This window comes from Scyliorhinus torazame, chromosome 2 (genome assembly GCF_047496885.1).
Source record: "Scyliorhinus torazame isolate Kashiwa2021f chromosome 2, sScyTor2.1, whole genome shotgun sequence".
NCBI classification, from domain to species: domain Eukaryota; kingdom Metazoa; phylum Chordata; class Chondrichthyes; order Carcharhiniformes; family Scyliorhinidae; genus Scyliorhinus; species Scyliorhinus torazame.
This window is the reverse complement of record NC_092708.1, coordinates 328734314-328748222: the sequence shown is the minus strand read 5'-3', so window position 1 is coordinate 328748222 and position 13909 is coordinate 328734314. Positions and strand designations below refer to the sequence as shown.

The 13909-nt window shown below is 43.8% G+C and overlaps 1 protein-coding gene across 3 annotated transcripts in view; it reads right to left on the bottom strand.

Annotated features, from left to right (window-relative positions):
* The window catches only part of nin (ninein (GSK3B interacting protein)), a 205002-nt gene extending 193191 nt beyond the window's left edge, over window positions 1–11811 (bottom strand). For 2 of the 3 annotated variants that reach the window (XM_072489779.1, XM_072489781.1), the window contains exon 1: window positions 11490–11811. The gene's annotated coding sequence lies outside the window, so the exon portion shown is untranslated. The remainder of the gene's footprint in view (window positions 1–11489) is intronic. The other variant, XM_072489778.1, reaches the window with a different exon arrangement.
* Between the last annotated feature and the right edge of the window lie 2098 nt (window positions 11812–13909).

Here is a 13909-nt window from a genome sequence, read left to right as displayed (position 1 = left end):
GGACATCCACTGGCCTCAAAGTAGGATGCAAAAGATGCAGATTTTTGTACTAAACTACAAATAATGGCGTGTTTTCGGCTTGCAATCATAACAAATCCATAGAAGACTATGCTATGCTTAGGGGCTGGTTTAGCACAGTGGGCTAAACAGCTGGCTTGTAAGGCAGAACAAGGCCAGTGGTGCGGGTTCAATTCCCGTACCGGCCTCCCCGAACAGGCAGCGGAATGTGGTGACTAGGGGCTTTTCACAGTAACTTCACCGCAGCCTACTTGTGACAATAAGCGATTATTATTAATAATAGAGGAATAGATGCGAATGGCAGAACCACTTGGTCTGAATCAGCAATTGCACATCATTAATAAATGCAGAGCTTTAGGGAGAGAGCAGGGGTGTGGACAGTCTTCCAGAGAGCTGGTACTGGCACAATGAACCAAATGGCTTCTCTGCTTTATCATTCTGTGTCTATGAATGGACTTAATCATTAAACTAGTATCAAATATTAAAAGCAATTTGTGCACAAAAAGTTCCTTTGCCATAATCCACCACTGTCAACAGCAATAATCGCAATTCTATAAGTGCATATAAAATAACACAGTAAAGATTTACTGTCTTTATGGATTCAAAACCAACCAAGTAACAAGCCAGTAAGGCACTTCTGCAATACAGAAATGAAAACAAACCACTGCATGTCATTGTCACAGAGTTTACACAATACTTTGGGTAAAATGATCATTGGCATTTCAAAACAGACAATCTCTATGCATTCACTGGAGACTACAATTTATTTGAGACACGCTAACACTTCAAAATTAAGATAGCACCATGAAATTCAGCTTCCACAGCTGAAAATGTCTTCACGATAGTGTGATTTAAAGGATTTAAAGGAATCATCAACTACTTACAGGTTAGTTATTAGTTGATTTCTACTGGCTGTTGCTGTGATTGTAGAAGTATTTTGTGGCTTTCAGAGTGGTTCAAAGTTGTTAAGTTTACAGGGAGTGTTGTGGAAAATGGTGTGGGACTTGGTCCTAACTTCCAGCAGGATGCACAAACCATTTAATCCCTGATTTGGGTGTAATAGCCTGTATTCTATTTGGACAACAGTATGATAGGGAGAACGAACAGAGGTGTACCAGAGCAGGAAATGCTGCTGAAAGAGGGAGGAGGAGAGGTGGAAGGCTCTTAGCAAGGAGCCATATTCCCCCTCAGGATGTTTGGGGAACAATTTCCCTTCCTGAGCCTCAGTAAGGAACAGTCAGATATCTCTGTTCCACTAATGAGGTGATCACGGAAATCTTCCACCTCTATAATCTCAAAGCAGGCATTGTCAGTGACTGTGAAAGGAACCATTATGAATCTAGGGCAAGCTTTGTGAGGATTGAAAGTTTCCCCAAGGGGCATGGTACCGTTGACAATACAGACTTTGTTTTGTGGGTGCTGGATACTAACCCGGGGATTCACTCCAACTGAAAAGGATTCCACTCCCGACATCCCACTGCTATGCTACAAAACAGAGCGTAACTTGATGGTCATTGCCCAGTATCCTGGCAGCCTAATCCCTGGTTGGGTAGATGCGTTTAAGTATGTGAAGATGTGGAGATGCCGGCGTTGGACTGGGGTGAGCACAGTAAGAAGTCTTACAACACCAGGTTAAAGTCAAACAGGTTTGTTTTGATGTCACTAGCTTTCGGAGCGCTGCTCCTTCCTCATCCAAGTATGTGAAGTTAATGGACACAGTTGTCTGGACTTGGAATTTGTAGATGCATCCACTGGTCTTGACCACTTGTGCAAGATCAATAAACATTTTGTGGCATTGCATCCAGGTTTGTTAAAAATTTGTTCATGGGATGCAGGCATCGCAGGCTGTATCAGCATTTATTCCCCAACCCTAATTGCCCTTGAGGCGCAGTCAAGAGTCAAACACATTGCTGGGTCACATGCAAGCCAGACCAGGATGCAGATTTCCTTCACTAAAGGACATTAGTGAACCAGATGGGTTTCATGACAATATTTCATGGACTTCACTAGACTTTTAATTCCAAATTTTTATTGAATTTAAATTGCACCACCTGCATTGGTGGGATTTGTACCCGGGATCCCAGAGTACTCTGGGTCTCTGGATTACACGTCCAGTGACAATACCACTATGCCATCACCTCCCCTCTGGAGGACTTCCTAGCCCCCTTGTGGATAGGGATTTCTGTCCTCCTTTCCCCTTCCTCTGCCAAGGGAACCGGAGCAACATCAGTGAACCTTGGAGCAAGCTATTTGCTCTGTTTTGCCATAACTCGATGTCCTTCTTGCATACTCACTTCTGCAACCAGGTTCTGCTCCAGCCAGAACCTTTAAAAAAGGTATAGTCTGGTGGTGCAGACTATCTGAAAGTTGTTTGTTGAGGGATGTAGTCACTCAGCACCACGTTTAACATTGGCTCACATAGTTGGCAGGCAAATTAGCTGCAGGAGGCAGCGGGCACAGGTAAATCACACATTGTGATATCTGCACCCACTTTCAGGCCCGTTCCAATTTTGCAGTCCAAACTTTTTTGCACCAATTTCAATTTAGTCAGGGAACAAAAGTAGCACTTTTTTAACTTTGCTCTAATTCTACAAATTCAAAAATCACTGATACTAATGTTACTGCAATGACATATTCAATATTTTGATAATTTTTTTTCTAAAACTGCATAAACACGAATTTACAGTTGATGCCTTGACATAGCCCCAGATTATCTTTACAGGCCAAAGATTTTGCCATAAAGCTTGCATTTGAAAGAAGACTTGCATTTTCATAGCACCTCCTACAAACTCAGGACTGCAATGTCCAAGAAGGAGGCTCTCCACTACCTTCTCAAGGGTAATTAGGGGTGCGCAACAAATTCCGGCCTTGCCAACGACGCCTGCGTTCCATGAAAGAATAAAAAAGGCCACCTGAAAGTAGAGCCAATGAAATACTTTGAAGTCAAGTCACTGTTTCGGTGTAAGAAATTAAAAAGCCAATTGTCACACAGCAAGTTCCCACAAACAGCAATGGGATAACGACCAGACAATCCATTTTTGTAATGTTGGGCAAGAGATAAATATCGACAAGGAAATCAGGGATAACTCCCCCAATCTCCTTCGAAACAGCGCCACAAGATCTATTACCTCTATCTTGAAAAGCAGGTGGGCCTTGGTTTAATCAGAAAAATAGAACCTTTGAGAGTGCAGCTTCCTCGCAATACCGCATTGGAGTGTCAGCTGAGAATGTCGTGCTCAGGTCTCTAGAGTGGAACTTGAATCTACAACCCTCTAACTCAAGCAGCATGAGTGCTACCCACTGAGCCACAACTAGTTATAGTCACTTATAACCTAGTGATGATGATACGAAATGGAAAAGATATGGGGTGGCACGGTGGACAGTGGTTAGTACTGCTGTCTCACAGCGCCAGGGACCGGTTTCAATTCCAGCCTTGGGTGACTGTCTGTGTGGGGTTTATATGTTCTCCCCTTGTCTGCAGGGTTTCCTCCGGTTGCTCTGGTTTCCTCCCGCAGTCCAAAGGTGTGCCAGTTAGGTGGAGTTGGCCATGCTAATTAAATTGCCCCTTTGTGTCCAGAAGGACAGGTGGGTTTACTGGGTTACAGGATTAGGGTTGGGGTGTGGGCCTAGGTAGGGTGCTTCTTCAGAGGGTCAGTGCAGACCCGATGGGCTGAATGGCCTCCTTCTGCACTGTGGGGATGCCAGGATATGCAAATCTTACCCATCAACGTGCATTCACTGAGTTATTTGCTGCAAGACTGTGCTAATTAGATTTTGACCATTTTGAACACAACATAATAGAGCCAGAGAGAATTTTTAATGGATTAAAATTTTAAAAGTAGTGACTTGATGCCATTAGCAATGACCAACTGAGGCCGTTTTAAAAGCCTGTTTTGCTTGGGCAGTCACAGCTTTAAAAAATGTGATTATCCTGACATCCATTATTATACCAAACAATGAAGCTTTGATTTATTGCACTGGTTCACTCCACCTGCAGCTCCACTATCAAAATGAAAATGGCCCCCTGATCCAGGAAGGTTACCAACAGATGGGTTTAAGCAAGGAACTGTGGCAGTTTGGTTCAATTTGTTACAAAAAGAAAACTCTAGGCTTCACATAATGTGTTTAATATATAATATACATTTTACCTAGCTTCTAGCATCAATTTATTTTTATTATTCTGTCTCAGCAGGGAAGTGGAGTTTCATCATTGATGTTTTCACCCACCAAACAGCAGGCAGTAACTACACAGGAGAGGTTGTTAGCAACCTTTTGTTGTCAAATGATGACATGCTGTTACTGGCTAAAATGGCCAGAAAACTAGGACTACTCCGAGGCTCTTTTCTCTGCAAAAAGGAAAAGGGGGATCACTTCTTGCTCACGATTAGACGAAAGAGTAATTTTTTTATAAATAAAAAGGACAGAGTATTTTAGGTCCTGGATTGCCTTTACCGAAACATGCTCAGTGATGCACAGATTGTTCTCTACAACACTTTGGACTGTCAAACAAGTCTTTGGAATTGTGATTTCACAGGGCTGTAATTTCACAGGGCAACAATTCAAAGTTGTTTGTCACCCAGATTTTTCGAACGGCCGACTGACTACCTGACAATTTTTGGCGACAAAAGACTGTAGGATTGAAATTGGTCAGTTGGCTGTCTCTTGCAAATCAGAGGTGAAAAATCAATTTTGCAGGTCTGGGGACTACACCCAAGAACACGTGAAAAACGTCCGATGCATTACTGACCTTGGACAATCTTCCAATGTCTGGTGCCTTGCATATGCCAAGGAGGCACTTTATGTATGCTTGTTATGGGACACCTCAGAGAGATTGGGCTCCATGTATGCTCTGTGTAGGTTTTCCTAGCCATGGGTGACATGGTAGCACAGTGGTTAGCACTGTTGCTTCACAGCACCAGGGTCCCAGGTTCGATTACCGGTGTGGGTCACTGTCTGTGCGGAGTCTGCTCGTTCTCCCTGTGTCTGCGTGGGTTTCCTCCGACATGTCCCGAAAGACGTGCTGTTAGGTAATTTGGACATTCTGAATTCTCCCTCCATATACCCGAACAGGCTCCGGAGTGTGGCGTCGAGGGGATTTTCACAGTAACTTCATTGCAGTGTTAATGTAAGCCCACTTGTGACAATAATAAAGATTATTATTATTAAAAGGTGAGTTTTAAAGGAAGTAAAATTGACATAGGAAGGAACTCTCCTCCTTCCTCCGCAGCACACCCAGCTCTCCCCACCTCCAATTACCCGAGAGCTGCTGCTTGGCATGCAGTCTGCAATGTCTGAGCTGGAATGTGAGAGCCAACAGAGAACGTGCAACATTCATCAGCAGCTCACCTAAACTAATGAAATGAGGTTCAAATCCCAATTTCGGGTCATCAGGTTAATTGCGATGCATGCTGCCTGTGCGGCCCAGATTCTGGGCCTGTAAACAGGCCCTACTAGAGTGCAATCAGTTGCTACAGTGAAATAGCTGAAAGCAAAATATAGCTGATTTACATAGAAAAAAAATGAGCTGCCTCCAGCTTTCAGTGGGTCTATGATTCTGTAACCAGAGTAAACAAATTGGATTAACTGTGTAATACTGGGGGCAATTTTATTTTTCCATTCTCCCGGGATCCAGCCTAAACATTTGCAAGTATAAAACCTGGTTTCATTTTTTTCTAGCCCTCCTCCCTTGAAAGTGACAGTATGCTGAGGTGTAAGGTGCTTGTGTAATCTGACAACCACTAAGCAACTTCTGCAAGCTTAGACATTGGTATTCAAAAGGAGGCGGCGTGGGTCTCACCCTCTGGCTGGAGAGCTGGCAAGAGCGCCCACAACACCCCTTTTCAGGAAAGCCTGCCCCACCAGGTGCCAATCAGGCACTTAAACTGGGTAGCGGGAGTCCATGCCCAGGATCAGGGAAGCCATGCCCAGGATCAAGGACTCCAGGCACAGAGGCCCCACCCCCTGAGATCCCTCACACATCTCCCACCACCGGAATCCTGCAAGAGTTTGCTTTTTGAGCTTCCCGCCTCAGGTTAAGTGCGGACTTAATCACTTCAATCAGCAGCAGGACAGAGGTGGAAAGGAGGAGGGGTTCCCACCCTCCAATTAAATACTCCCCTCAACTAAGTCTCATAGGACGATGTTAAATTCCTGTCGACAAGCCTCTCGACACTGGAAGACATCACTGTTGAAGTTGATCATTTTCTCACACATCACCCAACTAACTAGCAGTGATCACTGGTGTGTAGGATGGATGCACCAGCACGTCCCAAGATGGAAGGTAGAGTTGGTTGTACTTGGGATGGGGATTTCTTATCGATGCACTGCTGGCAGGGTGGCTTACATCATTGTCATTTACCTGTTTATTTACCCCCCACAAGATTTTTAGGCCACTGGTGTCTATTAGGGGTTGGTTTAACACAGTGGGCTAAACAGCTGGCTTGTAATGCAGAACAAGGCAGCAGCGCAGGTTCAATTCCCGTACCAGCCTCCCAGAACAGGCGCTGGAATGTGGCGACTAGTGGCTTTTCACAGTAACTTCATTGAAGCCTAGTGTGACAATAAGTGATATTATTATTATTCCACTTTTCATCTGTAATATCTTTCACTTTGGCTAAAAGGATTATGGTTTAACTGTGAACGGTTTTCTTTTCTTTATAGATGCCGCCCACTTCCTGAGTATTTCCAAGATTTTCTGAATGACTGCACAAAGAGTTTCTAATTTCTTCAATCTGTAAGCTCAGGGACACTCAGCTCAACTATAGGGTGATTGCTGCCCCAGCGGAGGTCAGCCAACAGTGCAGATTCAAAGATCGAGACCTTCTTGATATGTATGATCAATTACTACAGCATGCAGTTTAACTGAATCTGCAATTTCCTGGAACAGACCTCGAGAGTAAGATTAAAACATCACAGCAGAGTAGGGTCACCCATCAAAAAAGTAAGTTTAAAAAATATATAAACTCACATGGAACCGGGAGAAGCAAAAGTTTTCCTCCCGGTTCCTGAGCATTCCTACCATCCATGATCAGCCCTCCTGCCACTTTCCCCGACCACCTGAGCTACTGGAACAGCCCCTGAGAATAAGATTTTTTTTTCTTTATTCTTTCATGGGGTGTGGGCGTCACTGGCAAAGCCAGCATTTGTTGCCCATCTCTAATTGCCCTTGAATCGAGTGGCTTGCCAGGCCATGGGGTCTGGAGTTACTTGCCACACCATTGCAGAGGGCAGTTAACCCACGTTGCTGTGGGTCTGGAATCACACACAAGTCAAATCAGGTGAGAAGGTCATGTGAGGGCAGGATTCCTTCCCTAAAAAGGTCATTAGTGAACCACTAACAAATATAATCAGAAAATAAATCAACGCAGCATTCTATAACATTGCATTCTACATTGTAAAGCTGTGCTTTAGACCTAAAATTCCATTTAAAGTAAACATTTTGAGTCAATATAAATTAGTAAAAGCCATCCCAGTGACATCTTACAGCTTATGTTCCAGTTCCAGCCATTGAAAGTAAGTTTTAAATATATATAAACTCATATAAAGTCAAGGCAAGTTTTTTAAAAATTCATTCATGAAAGTGGGCATCGCTGGTTGGGCCAGCATTTATTGCCTATCCATGAGGGATTTAAGAATCGACAGCATCGTTGACCTGGAGCCACATGTAGGCCGGACCAGGTAAAGATGAAGGATTTTCTTCCCTAAAAGGACATTAATGAACCAGGTGGCTTTTTATGACAATCAACAATGGTTTCATCTTCATGGTCTTCTTTGGACTTTTAATTCCAGATATTTTTTTTTTTTTTTTTTTTTTCTCTCATTGAATTCAAATTTCACCATCTGCCATGGCGGGATTCGAACCCAGGTCCTCGGAGCATTACTCTGGGTCTCTGAATTACTAGTCCAGTGACAATACCACTACACCACTGCCTCCCCTGAATAGATTCTACCACAAGAGGCAATGATAAGTACAGCATCAAATGGCAATGAAGCAACAGGTCTCAGGAAAGGAAATAGATAGCGAGTGACATTTTATCCTGTATAAAGACAGCTCTTGATGGTTAATATGAAGCAACAGTGACGCAGCCATGACTCAACTATCTCTTGCCTTCTCAGAGAGGAAAGTGATGCAACAAGGAGAGAGTACAGTGGTTAATTTGTAAATAACCAATGGTTGCCACTTTCCCATTTAAAATTTGACTTTTCCTATTTTGAACAATGCATGATACACTGTGCAGTCAGATGAAACCATGTACTACTGCTCCCCATCAATCGAATTATGTTCCCAATGTAAAAGGAATCATTAAGAAGTAACAAACCAGTAAGAATGTCCTCAGGGAGAGAGGGAGAGTAAACATACAGTGAGGAAATCTTTTTAATTAAGTCAGGGGAGAAACAAGCCTTAAGAGCACGTAGAGGAGGGTTAAGAATAAATATACTAAAAAAGCCGAGTTGGCCAAAATAGTAAGCTTGGGGAGGGATATGGACAGAAGGGAATTTTTGAACAAAGAAATGAAAGGGAAATGTTATTGAGAAGTATGTTTGAGCCAGAATGTCTGGCAAAGCATTCCAAATAGAGTAAAGAAAGAGGAACTAATTAGAACGGATACATAAATACATGTTGTCATTGGCTTTGTCCAGGGCAGGACTGGAAACTAAATGTTCTCAGCTATAAACCTTTCACAAAAAGTAAAGAAGCAAGGAAGAACGTATGTATATATCCATAATATTTTTTATAGATCATCTTTGATGATGCTGGAATGACCCAAAGCACCTCATGGACAATAAAATACTTCGGAAAGGAAGTCGCTGATGCAACGCAAGGCAATGTGGCAGCCCATTTGTAAACAATGTACCAACATTAAGATAAATTAGATACATGACAATGATTTGTTTTTAGTGATAGTAGGGAATAAATATTGCCCCCGATACTGGAACTTTTCAAAATTTTGAATGGTTTTGAGGAGGTAAGAATTTAAAGATTATTTCCACTGGTTGGCACAGTGGGAGTCATGAGGAATAGATTCTACTACAAGAGGCAATGAGAAGAAAAACTGTTTTTCTCTCTGCCCCCAACCCAATAGAGAGCATTGTTATAAGACGTCATTGAAGTAGATACTATACAACAATAAGTTGTGTTTATTTAATATCTTCAACATAGGAAAACACTGATCAATGGGAGAAATGGTTTCTTTCTGCAATTTCTATATTATTGTTTAGGGTGAGCTCGAATGATTTTTTTTCAATTACTATCTCCAATCACCTCAAAGCTCAAGGTTACCTCTGTATCCATCAAAATGTTTCCTGTTGCTGAAAGAGGAATCTGTGGCATTTTAATATTGTGTCATTAAAAAACGTAAGAGTGCAATTTTAGTAGAGCTATGGATGGATTAACACACGTACGTCAATTTCATGTAAGGAGGCCTAACTAAAACTCCAGTCCCAGTAAAAATTGCCACAGAGGAGGTAACTGCATGCCACTAGGTCTATTTCATTTAAACATTGCAGCAAGCTACTAGTTGCTGCCGGGATTTTCCAGTTCCAATTAAGTCATCAACAATTCGCATGGCGCGCTAGACCCACTGCCAAGTAACCCACTGTGGTTGGGGGTCAACATCGGCAGTCCAGAAGATTGTGCTGTTGGAAAATTCCAGCAAAAGTTTTATTAGGACAGATAACCTAGAGCTTGTGTACACTTCACCCAATGCCTGTGTCTATGTATTTATGTTTGCCCTATGTATTTTTTTTCAAGTATGGAATGATCTGTCTGAACTATACGGAGAACTATACTTTTCACTGTACCTCAGTACATGTGACAATAAACAAATCCAAATGAATAGGTTTCAAGGAATGCCTTGATGGGGGAAAGAAATGATGTGGAGATGCCAGCGTTGGACTGGGGGTGAGCACAGTAAGAAGTCTTACAACACCAGATTAAAGTCCAACAGGTTTGTTTCGAATCACTAGCTTTCGGAGCACAGCTCCTTCCTCAGGTGAATGCCACCCCTCTTATGGGGGAAAGAAAGGTAGAGAGGTGGTGTGATTTAGAGAGAGAATTCCACAGCTTTGGGCCTGGGCAGTGCTTAAAATCAGGGATGTTCCAGAGGCCAAGATTGGAAGAGTGAAGATAAATTGCGACACTGGAGGAGGAGATATTATAGACATGGAGGAACTTGAAAGCAATGATGAAAATTTTAAAATTGAGGCCTTGCTTTACTAGAAGCCAATGCAGGTCAGCTAGCACAGGGTGATGGGTGAATGGCATTTGATGCAAACAAGGGCACAGGCAGGAGATGACCTGAGGTTTAGAGGGTTGAATGTGGAAGGCCAGTGAAAAATGTGTTGCACTAGCAAAGCCTATTTATCCACACATCATATCACACTGTGTTTCAATAGATTTGGCAGGGACTTCAGCAGGGGTGGTGGGGTGCGGGTGGTGATTGGGTATCGTTGTGTGGGCGCAGAGGGCCCCTGAATATTCTTGCTGCCCAGCCTGCCGATAATTCTTAATCTGACTTTGACTGTAAACTACTCATTTGGGGGGGGGGGGGGGGGGGGGGGGGGGGGGAAATGAAGAGTTAAGATGGCATTGTTTATTCCTGGGAATTCAGAAATTAATTGATTTTATAAAACAGAGACATGCAAGGTTAAATTAACATTGGCATACTTGATCACTGCTCTATTGGAAGATTCTGCAAATAATCTTAATGATATCGCCATCAGGATAATGATCGAAGCAACAGTGCTGAGCAAATACTTTAAATCCCATCAGCCAAGGACAAAGTGATAAACTGTTGCAAATTAGGATCTTGATCAAATCGCTTGGCCATTACTGTATACAATGTGGAATTTGAAGTTGGTCACAGATCAGAACAGTAAGTTGCTGGTTTTGTGACCTGCATGGATGTGGTCTCACAGTATGTACAAAGAACCTGATTCTAGATGTTAGGCTTGCCACACAAAGACACTGGCGAACACCAAACCATGGAGCAACCACACACACACACCCAAGATGATTCACTGTGAAGGTTGGGGAGGGGAGGGGAGGGGAAGAGATCTCAGCCGCTCGGGAGCTGAGTGGGAGGAAACTGGCTCATTCCCCCCAAAAAAATTAGCTCCCAAATCCTGCCACCTTCCCAATCCAACCCAACAAGAAATTCACCGAAGCCCATTCCTGTTCAATTAAACCAAAACACACTGCAATCTCGCCTGGGATTTTTTTTGTTAAAAAGTCAATACCATGTTCAATAAAAAGTAAATCTATCCAATAAAATGTCAGCAACTATAGGACAGGTGACGGGGGGGGGGGGGGGGGGGGAGAGGGAGATGTCCTACCTTGTCCTTGAGGATCACCCCTACCCTACAGTTAACTTCACACGGATACTTGCTGCAGCTGCCGGTTACAAGGGACAGCAGGCATGTCCCCCTCTCCCTGGGAATCTCATTCAGCAGCTGAAAAAAACGTGGCTTACCGACTGCTGCTGGATCTGAGTCCGCTGCCCGGCCTCCGCTCGGTTGCCAGCGACGCCGCCCCGCCGCTCAGAGAACGCGGATCCTGCAGGAGGAGCACATACCGCCCCCCGGAGCATCAACACTGGCGAGAGGGAACCTGCTCCTGCTCTCTCTTTCACTCCCTCTCTCCGCCGTCTGACACTCGCCTTGCTCCAGTTGCAGCTTTTTCCTGTCACAGAGGACGCGCCTCAATTGCTGCACATCCTCCGCGCATTAAAAACGTAAGGGGTCAGGACGGAGCACTGAACCATGTGACGCGCTCCCAGATGGACTCTTCCAGGCGAGCGGCTTTGCTTTATTGAAGATTTCACCTCTTTCCCTCTCCCACTTCAGCGACTAGCAGGAGGAGCCCGCCCGCTGACTCGAAAGGAACAAGCACAAGTGGGGTTGTTCAGCCCTCTCTTTCTTTATGTTTCTCACTCCCCTGTGGTAAATATAATAAAGAGAATTGCGACTGGGCAGTTGAAGCAACGTCCACTGCCTGGCGATGAACCGTCTCCAAACATTTGGGAAAGTCAAAACGCAATCCGTGCTTTTATGAAGGGTAGATCGCGTTTGACTAATTTGCTGGAGTTCTTCGAATCATAGAACTTACAGTGCAGAAGGAGGCCATTCGGCCCATTGAGTCTGCATCGGCCCTTGGAAAGAGCACCCTACCTAAGCCCTGCCTGCACCCTATCCCCATAACCCAGTAACCCCACCTAACCTTTTTGGACACTAAGGGCAATTTAGCATGGCCAATTCACCTATCCTGCACATCTTTGGACTGTGGGAGGAAACCGGAGCACCCGGAGGAAACCCACGCAGACACGGGTAGAAAGTGCAAACTTCGCACAGACTGACCCAATCCGGGAATCAAATCTGAGACCCTGGAGCTGTGAAGCAACTGCTAACCACTGTGCTACCGTGATGGGGGTCCTGTGGATGTAGTTTATCTGGACTTCCAGGAGGCATTTGATAAGGTGCCACATAATAGGTTAATACGCAAGGTAATATCCCATGGGGTTAGGGTAATATATTAGCTGGGATAGAGGATGGGCTAACCAACCAAAAGCAGGGAGTGGGGATACATGGTTCTTTTTCTGGTTGGCTAGCTGTAATTACTGGTGTGCCACAGGGTTCGGTCCTTGGACCCAACTATTTACAATCTCTATTAATGACTGGGATCCAGGGACAGAATATACTATAGCCAAATTAGCAAACAACTCTAAAATAGATGGGAAAGCAAGTTGCAAGAAGGAAATAAGAAATTTACAAGTTCATATGGATAGGTTAGATGAATGGGCCAAAGTTTGGCAGATGGAATTTAATGTGGATAAGTGTGAGGTTATCCATTTTGGTCAGAGAAGTAATAAGGCAACTTATTATCTTAAATGGAGAAAATATTCAAAATGCTTTGTGCAGAGGGATCTGGGTGTCCTGCACGAATCGCAGAAAGTTAGTGTGCAGGTGCAGCAGGTAATAAGGAAGGCAAATGGAGTTTAGGCATTTATAGCTAATGGAATAGAATTTAAAAGTAGGGAGCTGCTGTTGCAACTGTATAGGGCATTGGTGAGACCATATCTGGAGTACTGCGCACAGTTTTCGTCCTCTTGAGGAGGAATGTAGTTGCATTGGAGGCAGTTCAGAGAGGGTTCACTAGATTGATTCCAAAGACGAAGGACTTGTCTTATGAAGAGAGAGTTTAGGCCTATACTCGCTAGAGTTTAGAAGAATGAGAGGGGATCTAATTGGGGTATAAAAGATGTGAAAACGGATTGGTAGAGTGGATGTTTTCCCTTGTTGGATATTTTAGAATGAGAGGCCATAGTTTTAGGCTAACGGGTGGCAGATTTATTACAAATGAGTAGTAAATACTTCATTCAAAGGGTAGTGAATCTGTGGAATTCTCTACCCCAGATTGCAGTGGATGCTGGAACACTAAACAAATTTAAGGAGGAGGTAAATAAAAGTTGAATTAGTAGAGGGATGAAAGGTTAAGGAAGCGGGCAGGAAGGTGGAGTTGAGGCAGAAATGAGATCAGCCTGCTCGTATTGAATGGTAGAGCAGGCTCAAGGGGCTCAATTCCCTACTCCTAGTTCTTATGTAAAAATACAACCCCACATTTAGCTGCATTAAGGTCGTGGAATCAGATGCTGGGAACTCTGTGGCAAGTAACTTGCTCCCTTACTCTGCAAAACGTTTTTTCCTATTACAGGTTAAATGTAAGAAATATCATGGAATATCCTACACTGCTTGGATGAGTGTATCTCCAGCAACACTCAAGACTAACGACACCATCGAGGGTGTTTAATCAGCCCGGCTGGTCAGCACCTCATCAGCCACCAGCTACAAATTCACTGCAGCAAATCACTAAGGCTCCTTCCACATCACCAGCCAA